Source organism: Nipponia nippon, unplaced genomic scaffold (assembly GCF_047370975.1).
Source record: "Nipponia nippon isolate SJK-2023a ecotype South Korea unplaced genomic scaffold, ASM4737097v1 scaffold_9, whole genome shotgun sequence".
Classification (NCBI taxonomy): Eukaryota; Metazoa; Chordata; class Aves; order Pelecaniformes; family Threskiornithidae; genus Nipponia; species Nipponia nippon.
In genome coordinates this window covers 16,366,840-16,379,401 of record NW_028262413.1, presented here as the reverse complement: position 1 = coordinate 16,379,401, position 12,562 = coordinate 16,366,840, and positions in this window count along the sequence as shown.

The following is a 12,562-nucleotide window of genomic DNA, read 5'->3' as shown; positions in this document are numbered from 1 at the left end:
GAGGTTCAGGGGCTTGAGAGATGTGGGAAGAAAGATTACCATTGAAAATGGAGGCAAAAAAATTACTGAGTACCTCAGCCTTCTCCATGACGGTTGCCACTAGTTCTCCTGTCTTATTTATCGGGGGAGGCGGGTGTGGAGTGTGCATTTTTTTTCATCTTCCTTTTCTGCCCAACACACCTGTAGAAGCCCTTCTTATTATTCTTCAAGTACTTTGCCAAATTCACCTCCAGCTGTGCCTTGGCTTTCCTAATCCCATCTCTACACACCCAGGCAGCATCCCTATATTGAAAGAAAAGTATACATTGAAGACAAGTGTGAGGTGACAAGTCATTTGGAAATCAGCCATCCAGACGTTCTAGATTAACTGCCTGTTTAAGTGCGCATATTCCAGAATTTGGTACACTTGACTTTCCCAGAGGCCTGTTGCAAGAATGACATGCATATTCAAGAAAGGTCCAGCACAACTGCCCTGACCTATAAATTACTGGTGTTCAACCACTGCACGGTTATAGTGCTAGCATTCATACTAAGAAATAATGTCAAAGCAGTGTGACAAAGTAGGACATAATTCTGAAACTGGATATAAAGAGCCATCTTCCAGTTGTGAGCTAAAGTACAGTATTCTCACTAATAAGAGATTATAGAGACCTGCAGCTGTACAGTGCCTGCCATACTACACAAAGAAATCAGATACCTAGTAAATGCCAGGTTTGGAATGTGGAAGTAGAGGTTTGAATGTAGAACTTCAAACAAATGCCCACGATGTACCAGACATCTAATGTATTCTTAGCTTTACTGGCTAACAGTTCTTTCGTGTGGACAGGCTGCTCCATCCTCTTTATTTGGCAGCTGACAGACACTGTATGAGGCAGGAAAGAAAGCAAGAAAAATCAAAATTAAATTAACCAGATTTGAGATCTGGATTGATTCCCTGCCCCCCAGCCAGCTTTTGAAATGCACATTTCCAAATGCATGTAGTTCTGTGATCACTTGTATTCTGGAGAGGCTAAAAATAAATGGTGTATGTTAAACAGGCATGAAAATGTAAACATAAGCCTCAGAACTGCATAAAGCCAAGATGAAATTAAAAGCCCTGTGTTAAAGGTTTCCCAAACTCTTTGTTTCATTCAGAAGTTGGAAGCTTTTTGAATGCCAGTTATAATGTCAGCTATACCAACTGACATTCTGGTATAACCTCCCAAGCACTGCCTCAGCTCAATAGTTATGAATGACTGACCCATGTGTTACCTGTATAGATGCATCTCAGTCACACACATGCAGATAGACCTTTGAAGGGTTAAAAAGAATGCTGTTCTGAAACTCTCGGGTTCCCCAGCCCTCTTTCCCTAAGCCGTTTCCTCAGTGCCTGGATGAGATGAAGCTGTTCCACTGATCATGACCATTCATCCTCCAGAGGCAGGTGCTGGAGTGAAAGGCCAAAGTGAGCAATCGCGGCCTCCTACTGAGCAGCATTCAGCCCTTCTGCACTTACACAGCTGCAAATTCACTTTTGCCTGCTCAGGGCTTGAGTCAGGTGAGACACATAACAATCAATGTTCATTCAAAGGCATAGTCCGTCTGTCTATGTTCGTTATTAATTCAGTTGCTATTATTAATACTAGAGGTCTATAACTTTATAATACAACAATTATAGAATAATATACTACAGCTGCCAAAAATGTTACTATATGACACAGAATATAAGTGAAAAATTCCAACAACTCACAGCCCTGCTGGCTCCTGTTTGTGACAGCTGATGTTAGGGCCAAGGCAAGTGACCAGGTCAAGCCATAGCTCCCTCCTTTCCTTTTCAGAGATGGGATTTCTTTTGGGCTTGCTGTGAGCTGGAGGGAAAGTCAGCCTAAATATCCACCTTCTCACACTGATGTTGCAAGAACTGTCCACCATCTTGGCCAATCCACAATTGAGTCCATACTTACTCACCCCTGTAGGTGGAGAACTGAGACACATGAAGCCATTCATATGTACCATTGCCTTCATTCCACTGATGTGTTACTGGACTCATATGGTAAGAAATTAGGGCCCCTTCCATTTTGGTTCTAAGGCATGCGTCTTTTTACCCAGGTTCAAAAGCATTACTTGGCCTCGGTATCACCACATATATATGAATTTGATTCTCATTTTGCCCATTTTTTTCTTGCTTCTTTTACTGCTTCTTCCACCAGAGCCTAAATTTCTTCTTTATTCTCTTGTAATGTTTTTCCCATTCCCACTGATCACCTTCAGGATCCTTAGGGTCTCTTGTGTGGGGCATGGGCTGTCCTAACAAAACATGCCATGAATAAACTGGTGCATGAGCTGTTGCTGTTTCTTAAAGCTGTTAATATCACTGGTAATTTTTCAGTCCATTGCTTTGGATATTGCCCTATAATTTTCTTGAGTTTATTTTTAACAGTCTGCTTCATTCTTTCTACCACTCCAGAGAGCTGTTGGTGGCAGGATATAAGCAGCCTTTGTTTAATTCCCTGTTTACTCATGAAGGCTTGAATTACTTCACGTAACAAATCTCCTCCTTTTCTATCTCCTGTTCTATCTTATGCTAGCCAGTGATCCACACCAACAGCTAATTTCCTTAGACAGATTTTTTTTTTACACTTACAGCTGCTGTGCTTCTTTTAGTGGGGAGTCTTCAATGCATCCCAAAGAGATGGATGTGATGATAAGCAGAGACTATTTCGTTCATTTAGAGCAGTTTATATACTCCATTTGCAGTGTTTACCAAGGTCTCCAGCTTCTCTGATGCAAGAGATGGGAGCTTGGTTTTATTAGTTTGCTTACAGAATTCAGCTCAGTAGAGAAAATGAGACGGCACAAAGCAGCTCACGCGGTCCAGAGCTCTGCCTCCACACACACCCTCCTTCAGCAAAAACAGCCTACAGCGCGGACTGCGTTGCTTGAGGTGCTCTAGCAGACCGCCGGGCGATGCTGCCCCATGGCCAGTGCCTGCCCTTCCTCGGGATGAGCTGCACCGCCGGCGGGCCCCCACCCCATGCTCCCTGGTACCCTTCCCCTCCGCGACGGCCCCGTGCCCCGGGTGACAGGAGGGATCTGTATGTACAAAAAGGCAGATGCATGCTGTCTTCTGGGACGCCCCCGCTCCCTGTCCCCAGCTAGCAGTGAGGGTGTTAACAGGCTGTGGAGGAAGAATGTGTAGCAATCAGAGCACCAGATACTGAGAGAAAACAGATCTAAGAGCCCTGAGCAAAACAGGAAAGGGAAGACATTTAGTCCAAGCTTTTGCATTTGTATTTTTTTCTATTGCAAAGCAAGGTTGGGTTTTTTCTTTTTTTTTTTTTTTCTTTTTCTTTTTTCTCCCCTCTCTTTCTTCTTCCTGACTGTTTGTCAACAGATGTACACTGGAGAGGAAGCTGGTCTGCAGGGCTGTGTTTTCAACGGATATGACTGCAGCGAGAAGGACCTGCTGAAGCCGGTTGGCAAGGCTTGCCTTGGCTGTGAGATGGGTCACTTCCTGAGGGACGCTTTCAAAGTTGGGGAAAGCAGGAAACGAGGGGAAGGGAAGCCCATGTCACATCGAGGTCTGCTTGCAACAGGTTCTGGGCTGACTGAGAGGAACTGGGGGCGGGTAGGGATGGACGGGGCCAGCATAAGGCAAGTGGCTGTATCGATGAAGTCATAAGCAGCTTCTTTGGTTAATAAATGGTGTAAGTGGAAAAACAGGGGAAATGAAACACATGCAAAAATTAGATCTGGTGGAATGTTTTTTCCTCAAGTATTTCAGGTTCTTGGAAGATCCTTAAAGCACTACACTTAAGTAGAAGGGAGAACAAGCTGTAAGGATAGTCTGGGCACTCTCAGGGTGCCAGTTAACATCATCTAGTAAGCGCTGGTTAGGAGCCTACAGAACTTGTGGGGGATTTGAAGGGGAGCCAAGGCATTTCCATTTACTCAGGAAAACCCGTTGGTTGGATCATACTCTGGGTTGAGGTTTGCAACCACACCTTATAGGTTCAGCCACACAATGGGAAATCATCACCTTAAAGCCTACACTACCTGGAAACCAAACCCTTTAATTTCTTTGGTGTCAATGGAGAACAGAAGTTCTTTACCACACTGAGGTCTTTCCCTTGCTGACCTGAGGGATCTGCAAGGAAAACTGCTTCGAAGGCTGAACTAAGCTCAAGACCATACGCAGAGAAGCTGAGCTATTAAATAGTAGCTGCTGGTCTCAATCCACCATGGAAACATTTTCCTTCTCGAAGCCTCTCTGACAGGCAAATATTGCTCTGCTTCTCCACATCTCAGAGTAGGGTAAAAATATGGTTGGGATTTTGTTGACATTTTGCTGAGCGCCTTACAGAGAGGGCATTCCAGCATTCCCCAAGAGTGGGATGCATTGGAGCAGGCTGTTGAATCTACTCACACAGCCATTTTGCTGTCTCTCATGGTTCAGGTGCCTGCAAGGTGCTAGCGAGGCATGGCCAAGGCATGAGGAACACCTCCTAGAAGCAGTGCTTTGAATACAGACAGGCTTTGTCTGTGAATGGTTATGCTTTTGAAGGCCTGTGCATTTGCTTCTACAGCTTTGGTCATCTTCAATACCCTGTATCCAAAGCATGCACATTTAAGGACAAGATCCTCACAGAAAATGAGAGCTCTTTCTTCTGGGAGCCAGCAGTGTGTATAACTGGTGTTTGCGTAGCTAGAACATGGTTTCCAACAGCTAAAACAGAGTCTAAATCTGAACCTAGATCACTGAGAGTCTTTCAGGAATCTCCCCTTTATTCTGTGGCTGAACCACAAAGGGGTGTGAGCCAAGTCATCAAGACAAACCCAAGATAAAGTAGTATATTAAATGAAAGGGAAGACTCAAGACAATAAAGGTAAAACCAGTAGCGGTAAGTGGAAGGCAGCATGATCCAATGATTAGTTCAGCAGTGCGTGGCTAAGACTTATGAGGACAGCTGGGACTTCCTGGAAGTGTTGGACTTCCCATGCTTGCCTTGTGCAACAGACCTAAACATTCACGATAGAAAACATCTGCGTGCTCTGAACACATGGAAGTCAGGCTGAGTCCGTAATAGAATCCTGCACTTTGGAATACCTTAGACAAAATAAAAGATAAAGAAATCCCTTCAAATTCACCCAAACAAAATCTCTGGAAAAGCAGTAGCTGCTAGGCGATAGGAGGATGTAAGGGAATCCTCTCTTTCCGTACATGCTTTCCATCATAATAGCAAACGCAAACTCTGTGGTCCCATGGAGTGCATTTAGGACACCTAAAGGGTTAATCAGGGCTCGTGTCTAGGGATCACTTAGTAACAATAAAAAAAGAAAAACAACTCTGCAGCACATATTACTCCTTTAGTGACAGCATGAGCATTCTGCATTTTTACAGGAACCTTGCTCTATTGGTGACTTCACAGTTACTCGTATTTCTGGTATTCTCTGTGCCGATAATCCTCTGTGAGGTGGGAGTGAATGTTACTCAATGTTCACTCACACAACGGCAGAAGAGATACCTCTCCTTTTCTTTTGCACTTTAAGCCTCCTCCTTTTGGGCCGGATGTGGAGACTTCGCTGTGTCCTGGAACCTGTGGCCTTGCACTGCTTTGATGATAGTGAGGGAAGTTAAACTTTCACTGTGGAGATCAGGTGGTTTGCCTGAAGGGGCACTTCGGTTTCTGTAAAACTCAGTATTTGAAACTGCACCACTGGCAGGAGCGGCTTAAGAAACTGCAGTGCATGGCTCATATGTGCGCTTTTCTCTCAGCACCAGACATTTCTGTGTGCACAATGCTCTGGGCCAGATATTTGACTCATTCCTTACTTCAAGCAACCTTTGGGTTTGATTTCAGCAGATGTTTTCCTGAGGTGGGGTGGCAGAGATAAGGGAATACTTTTTCTTGTAGGTGAGTTACACCAGGATTATTATACCATGGGATGTTTTTCACTTTCTTCCAAAGCACTTAGTAGTTGGAGACATTGCAAAATAGATGGCCTAGGAAGTTTGTCTGAGTATGCCAATTCTTGTATTTTGATGAATTTAACATTGGAGAATTACCAGTATCTGTCTGGCCACCGTACTGTTAAACTAAGAGTCTTTTTTTTTTTTAAGCTCCTGCAGGATAGACTTTTTACAAAATGTTCACATAGGATGGGTCAGCTTCTAAAAGTCTAACACTGGATTTGGGATACCATGGCTAGCTCTAAACAAAGCTTGTCTCATTAAGGAGTGACGGGCAAGGGGAGGCTGTATAGCGAAAGAATCAGCAAATTTGGTAAACAAACAAGGGGTGTGGGGGAGATGGGAACAAATTTGAAACCAGCTTGTGATGAAGTTGTGATGAATCCAGGTTTTGTGATGGAGAAAGGTGAGAGACTGAAGATGTCATTTCAAGCTGTATCAAAATTGATACATTTTAGTCGTTGGTAGGCTGGCCAAAGCAAAGATGGGTGACACAGATCAGTCCCAAATGGACGAGATCAGAATCATTAGAATAATGTTGTAAATATGGAAAACTATCTTGGTATAAACAAGGCCAGAGCAGCACTCACTGTCTTCCCATCTGATGTAGGCTAGTGTGGGATATTTCAGAAATATAAAATCCCAACCACATTGTCAGGGACAGGCAGTGAGTCAGAAATGTGAAAGCCCAGCAGATGTTTTCTCCTCTGTTCCTGTCATTGTGAGCAGCATGGGGTGGCAGCCAGAATGTTAGCAGATCACTTGTCTAATAGGATGTGTTTGACATAGAAAACGAATGGTGAAAAGTTGAAAAGAAAAAGGAAAATTTCTGAAGTCCAAAGGACAGTGAGATAAAAGTCAGTACTGAGTTTTCAGGGAAGGCTGAACGTGGCCAAAAACTTTCAATTCATTAAATTACCTGTCCTACTTGTTCATATCAAATCTCTTCTCTTCCAGTGATCTGTAAGTTCAATATTCCTGTTGAGGGAAGATTCAACATACAGCAGTACAGCATGTAGGTTCAAGATGTATCCTAGTTCTGTATAAGCACTCATGATCTCATTTTTTGGTTTAACTGTACTAATGCTGCAACAGTATTTCTGCAATGAATGCATCACCACCCGAGAAAACAAAGAAAATGTCATTACCCTATGTGTCTCATGCAATGACCAACCGCCCTTCAGTTCCATTGGGACTAAGGAACTGGGTTATCCAGTTTATGTTTCAGGTAGTGATAGATTATGCATTGCACATTTATTGTAAGTAAAGTCCCTGAGTTTCTGCTAGTCTGCATAATCGGCTGCAATAAATTACCAGAGTGCCAGGAGCCCCAGCCCTAAACTGCATTCGTGCCTGTGCAGTCTGTCAATGTCTCTGTCCATTGCTGTGAATAATTGAGTGTGGTGACAGAGGCTGGAACTTTGCTAATAGTTAAAACGCTTTTGAATTAAAGCAAGTAATGGAGGGAGGTGGAGCCTGTCTGTACAGATTACTTTGCTCTTTGGGGCAATCGTCAGAGAGCAGTCATCCTCTTTACAGGGAAAATGAAGCATAAGAAGGTTATTAAATAGGATTGGTGAACATTTTTCTACTAAAGCAGATTTTGACAGAAAATGTAGTTCTTTATGGGAAACTTTTCATTAAAAGAATATCTGGAAGACATTTGGCTGAAAACCAACAAATCGCAAAAATAGATGGCCCCCATCTCCTCTAGGCATCAAGCAGGGATTTCACCTTCCATGACTCCTCTGTGAAGCTCTGCCCCTTGTTAGTCAAGACTGCAGTTTGATATGAGAACCGTACTGCAGCGTGAGCCTGCACTGTTGACAAGGTGACAAGGATGAGATCACAAATCACAGCTCCCAGCAATGGCATTCCCAAACATGCTGGTTCAGATTTAGCAGCAACATTTCAGTTTTGTATTTCCCTTTTTCTGAAGGTTATATTTTTCAACCCAGTCAATTCTACTGATTTTCCCAAGGCCAGATGGCAAGTTAATGGTAACACCGAGAACAAAGATCCCCTGTCTTTCTGTCCTTTGCAACCTCCAACATCTAAACAAGGTGGCCATCACTTGAATAACATAGAAAAATAAAGTGAGCAAAGATCATTCCTTGTTCCTGTGGAAAAAATTGTCTAAAATATGTGTGTCTGATCCTATCTGGTAGCTCCTGTCCTGTACTTAAAGAGCAGTGATAAAACTAACTTTCTGATGTATATGCAAATGAACTGATAAATTGACTGCTTTTTGTTTACCATTACAATCCTGTGGAGTCACCCCAATTCAGAGTGTGACTGCTTACATTTTGCTGTTAGCAAGAAACACCTGCTCTTAGTGTCAATAAAACTTGTGTCACAAACAATAATACAACCACCAGTTGCTTATACTCCGTCTGGGAAATTAAAATTTTACCTTGGGATGGCAATATGAAATATGCCCAATCTATACCCATGCTTTACAGGAAGACAGCAAAACGCTCACAGATCCTGAGAATGTAGCTTTGAGATTTCATTTCCAGCTGCTAACCTAAGGATAGGTTTAGTTGTGGTGACAAGAATTGCTATAGCTAAGCATCTCATTACATTACAGCCAAGATATAATCAGTATCCACAGGGACAGCTGGATTGCTGGAAATTGAAGCCATTAGCTCTCAAATGGAAAAAGCAGTAGCTTCGTCGCACAGCATCACCAGTTGGATGTCCAGATCTCCCCTGATAGCAGAAATCTCTATTGCTAAAGCTACAGTTCCCTTTCTGGCTCGTTGCAAGAGAAATTTCATTTTGTTTTATCAGGACAATGATAAGTAAAACAAAGCGAGGAATGACAGATAAAACGTAAGGCCTTTCTGCCTGTGAAATCAGGTATCTTTCGGCAAGCCTTGAACCGCCACAAACTGTCCTACAAAGCAATGTGATAAAAATACAAAGAAAAAGGTGTCATATCCACTAATGCCACAGAGCCCAGTTGATAATGTTCCACTTACTGGGTCAAGATGCAATACAGCCCAAAAGGCATCTAGCTTGCAGAGGCTTCACTACACACTAAAAACAAAGGCAGCTGTAATCAGCAAACACTTACAGAAATCAGGCCAGTCCTGGTGGCCTTTTTCAAGAATGTCTTAACATTAGTACAGGGGGTGTCTGTTGGAAAAGTGAAAATAACAAGATTTTAGCAAAGAATGAAAGCTGAAAAAGGCTCAAGAGAAGAAGAAAAAAAATCTGAATCCACTCCTAGAAAATTTACAGCTATGTGTTCCTTGTCTACCAGCAAAGCAGTACCAGTGGTACCTCTGTAATGGACGCTGTTTATTACTTAATTACCCAAAGCTATCAGCCTGCATTAGTTTTATGGAGTGTCACTCCTAACTTTACCCTTTAGAAAACCTTTGGAAATTAGGCTGGTTGTATAACTGTGTCCTGAGGCAAGTAAGGGTGTAAAGAACTACTCAGGAAGAATACATCTGAAAAAGGAAATTACTATGCCCAACAAACCCGTGTTGGTTCGTGTTGGTTCTCTCTCCCCTCCCACCTCCTGTATTGTTCTCGTTAGTTCTCGTATGTTGTCCTCCACCTCTTGTTTTCTTCTCCATAAGCACTGCTCCAACAGAGCCCTAAACCCATGCACCACTACCAGTAGCCTGTCTCACTGAAGTCGGAGCCATTGTTTAGTTGTCCTACAAAAATAAACTACAAGTTTCTTTTAATTCTTTATCAACACAGATCTCACAGAGCATTACAGGAATAGAGAAACACCATTTTATCCATTTTACAAGGAGAAAGGATCACTTAAGATACCATGAGGAGTCATTGGCGTAGCTTGAGCAGCATCCGTGTTGTGTTCTCATCACTGAACACTGGCTCCATCATCACAGGCTCCTGAGAACTCCTGGCAGGATGTTGCCTCATCTGGGAAGAGGAACAGATCACAGTTCCTGCCTAGAGAATGAGGCAACAAAGGCCTGGCTTTGTTTTAAATTATGTGAGTGTCCTCTTCAGAGAGCGTAGCTGTTGCTCAGAAAAGTGACATAACTATAAGCATGCAGAGCAAGTGTCATTCAATTTCAAAGAAAATCTGGGCTTTCAGTGGGAACAAGATAAGTCAAGACCTTCAAGAAAAGTTTATTTTGTTTTCAGGTTTTTTTGGCTTACGGTTTCTACTCAGCAAAAGTCTCTTTTTCTTTATAGTGACACTTGGTCTCACCTCTTGGAGTGCAGAGATAGATGCTTGCTTGCTTGTTTATAGAAGCTGCATACAAGACTCAAAACTGTTATAAAGAGTAGCTTCCCAGTGACATTGGCTCTGAATCATCAGTAACTGCAGTACAGGGTGACAGAGCTCATGTGAGATCAGCACCACATTGTGGGGTCAAGTCATAGGTCCTGCCACATCTAAACAGACCAAGAAATAGTGATCAGATGCTTAAGGACTGATGGTAAAACTTAGAACAAGGGCCTGGGGCCTTGCACGTCAAACCAGTGACCCTGTGCTCATGTGCTGTGCCTGGAGCTCACTTGCAGGCTTGGTGTTTTAAGACAGGTAAGAAGGGCTGCCACTTCATGCTCCTCAGGGGCCAGAGAATATTGTCATGGTAAAAACTCTGGCTCGTTGCTTTCTGGAATTTCTACTCATGAAGCACGAGTGAATGCTTTTCTCTCTGCTTCCTCAGTTCTGTCCCTGTGGAAGACCCTTTCCAAGAGACACAGAAGAAATCTAGAGAAGATCCTTTGACAATGGAATAAGAAAAGATGCAGGTCTGAGCATTCGCCATGGGAAGTCTGCCCGTTTGCTACCCCAGAAGGAGCCCATTAGCTGCCATCTGTGAAAAAAGAAAAAAAAAAGAAAGATCTCTCTTAAACAGATATCGGGGCTTTAGAAATGGACAGGCCTTAGCAGAATGTTACTTTGCAGGTTTCTCTTAGAAACGGGATTTCTTTCAAACCTTAGTTATGCCAGATTATAACCTACTTTTTATCCAGTTTGTTTTAGAGAGCAACAACAGAACTCATTGGTGTCTCTTTGGATTAAAATGAACTTGCTGACATTGGGAGTGCAGAGGGATGGAGGCGTGGTCCGAAAAGCTGGAATCACTGCATAGAACTCCATTCCATAGGCAAGAATCCTCTCTAAGATCTGAAGGGTTGGGACAAGGCGACAAGAAAAACACAGTTTAAACTGACAATAGAAATATCCCAACGCTAAATTTCTGTGAGCAAAATTCCATGTTGACTTGAACACATGAATCTCCCAGCTGGAACAAGTGTCAGAATGCCTGAGGGAAGAATTTGTCCCATAGAGCCTAAAGTGAGAGACTGCAGACCTTAAATTGGCATAAATTTGCAGAATATTCACTGACCTGTCAGAAGTTAGCCTACTATAGCTGGGTATGCCTCCAGCATGACTTTGCTTTGCTTTGTGGGAAAATTGCTTCATCCTTCCAAATTTAAGGCAAACCAATCAAGACCCTTTTTTTGTCTTCAGATCAGCTCTCCACTAGAAAGATAAGCTTTAGAAAAAGGGTAATTAGTGTAAATGAGTATTATTGATATTTAAATTGATGTGCTTCTCTCTCTCCAGGGCCTCCTTTGGGTGGATATCTCAGATTGTGTTCCTGAACTTTCATTTTCCTACCACACCTGATTTTCATACAAGAAATATTTTTACTCTGATTAAGGCACATTTGAAACAATTTGTTCATCCCATACATACAGTGACACAGCCACTTTCATTACCTGAGTTTTGCCTATTAGACTAGCAAAGCATTTGGCACGCATGCTTGCAAGGCAGGCACGTGCATCACTCAATTCTGCCAGCATGTGCTTTTCAGTTTTCAGTTTGATAAATTTTGGTGCTTTGGCACTTTCCAAATCTGAACATAAGGTGATTAGCAAATATGAGTTACATCATTTGATTGTGTGTTTGTTTGTTTTTTACTAGGTGATAAGTCCTAAAGAATACAAGCTGCAGAGAAGAATGAGAGAGAAAACAAACAAGCAAAGATTCAGCTGGAGTGCTTTGCCTTAGCCAGCGGGCAGTGCTGTTCTTGGGCATCCTTGAAGGAGAGCATACAGCTATGAAATGTGCAGGGTCTGAGTGAGCCTGGATCATAGGACAGGCTACCAAAAAAAGGTGAAAGAAGCAAAGGAAAGTGAGGATAACAGCCTGTATGGATGATTCAGTACCAGAGAGTATAACAGCAGATTTAGTTTTGTATGAGTGGTTGGTCTCAGGACTGTAAAAAGAGACAGAGTGAAGCTGTAGGAAGAGTGTTTTAACAGGGATACAAGTGGAAACTCCTAGACAGACCTTCATGGGAGCCCGTATATACTGGGGAACAATGCTTATGAGAGTGTCAGCACAAGCTGATAGACTTTCCCCCTCTGAGCCTTCACTGCTGAATTGCTGCCACAAGGATCTCTGGGTAGAATTCAGGTATGTCCTTCAGAGATGTCCTTAGCCTGGGTGGCAGCCTCTGTGAGCACCAGGATACATGTTGTCTCCCTGTCTCAAAGTGAGAGGAAGGGTCAGGCTCACTGTCTCTCCCAGAAAAGACATTGTAGAAGCACTCTCAGGGGCAAAAAAGTGAAGCTTATTTAACTTTGGTATAGAAAAAG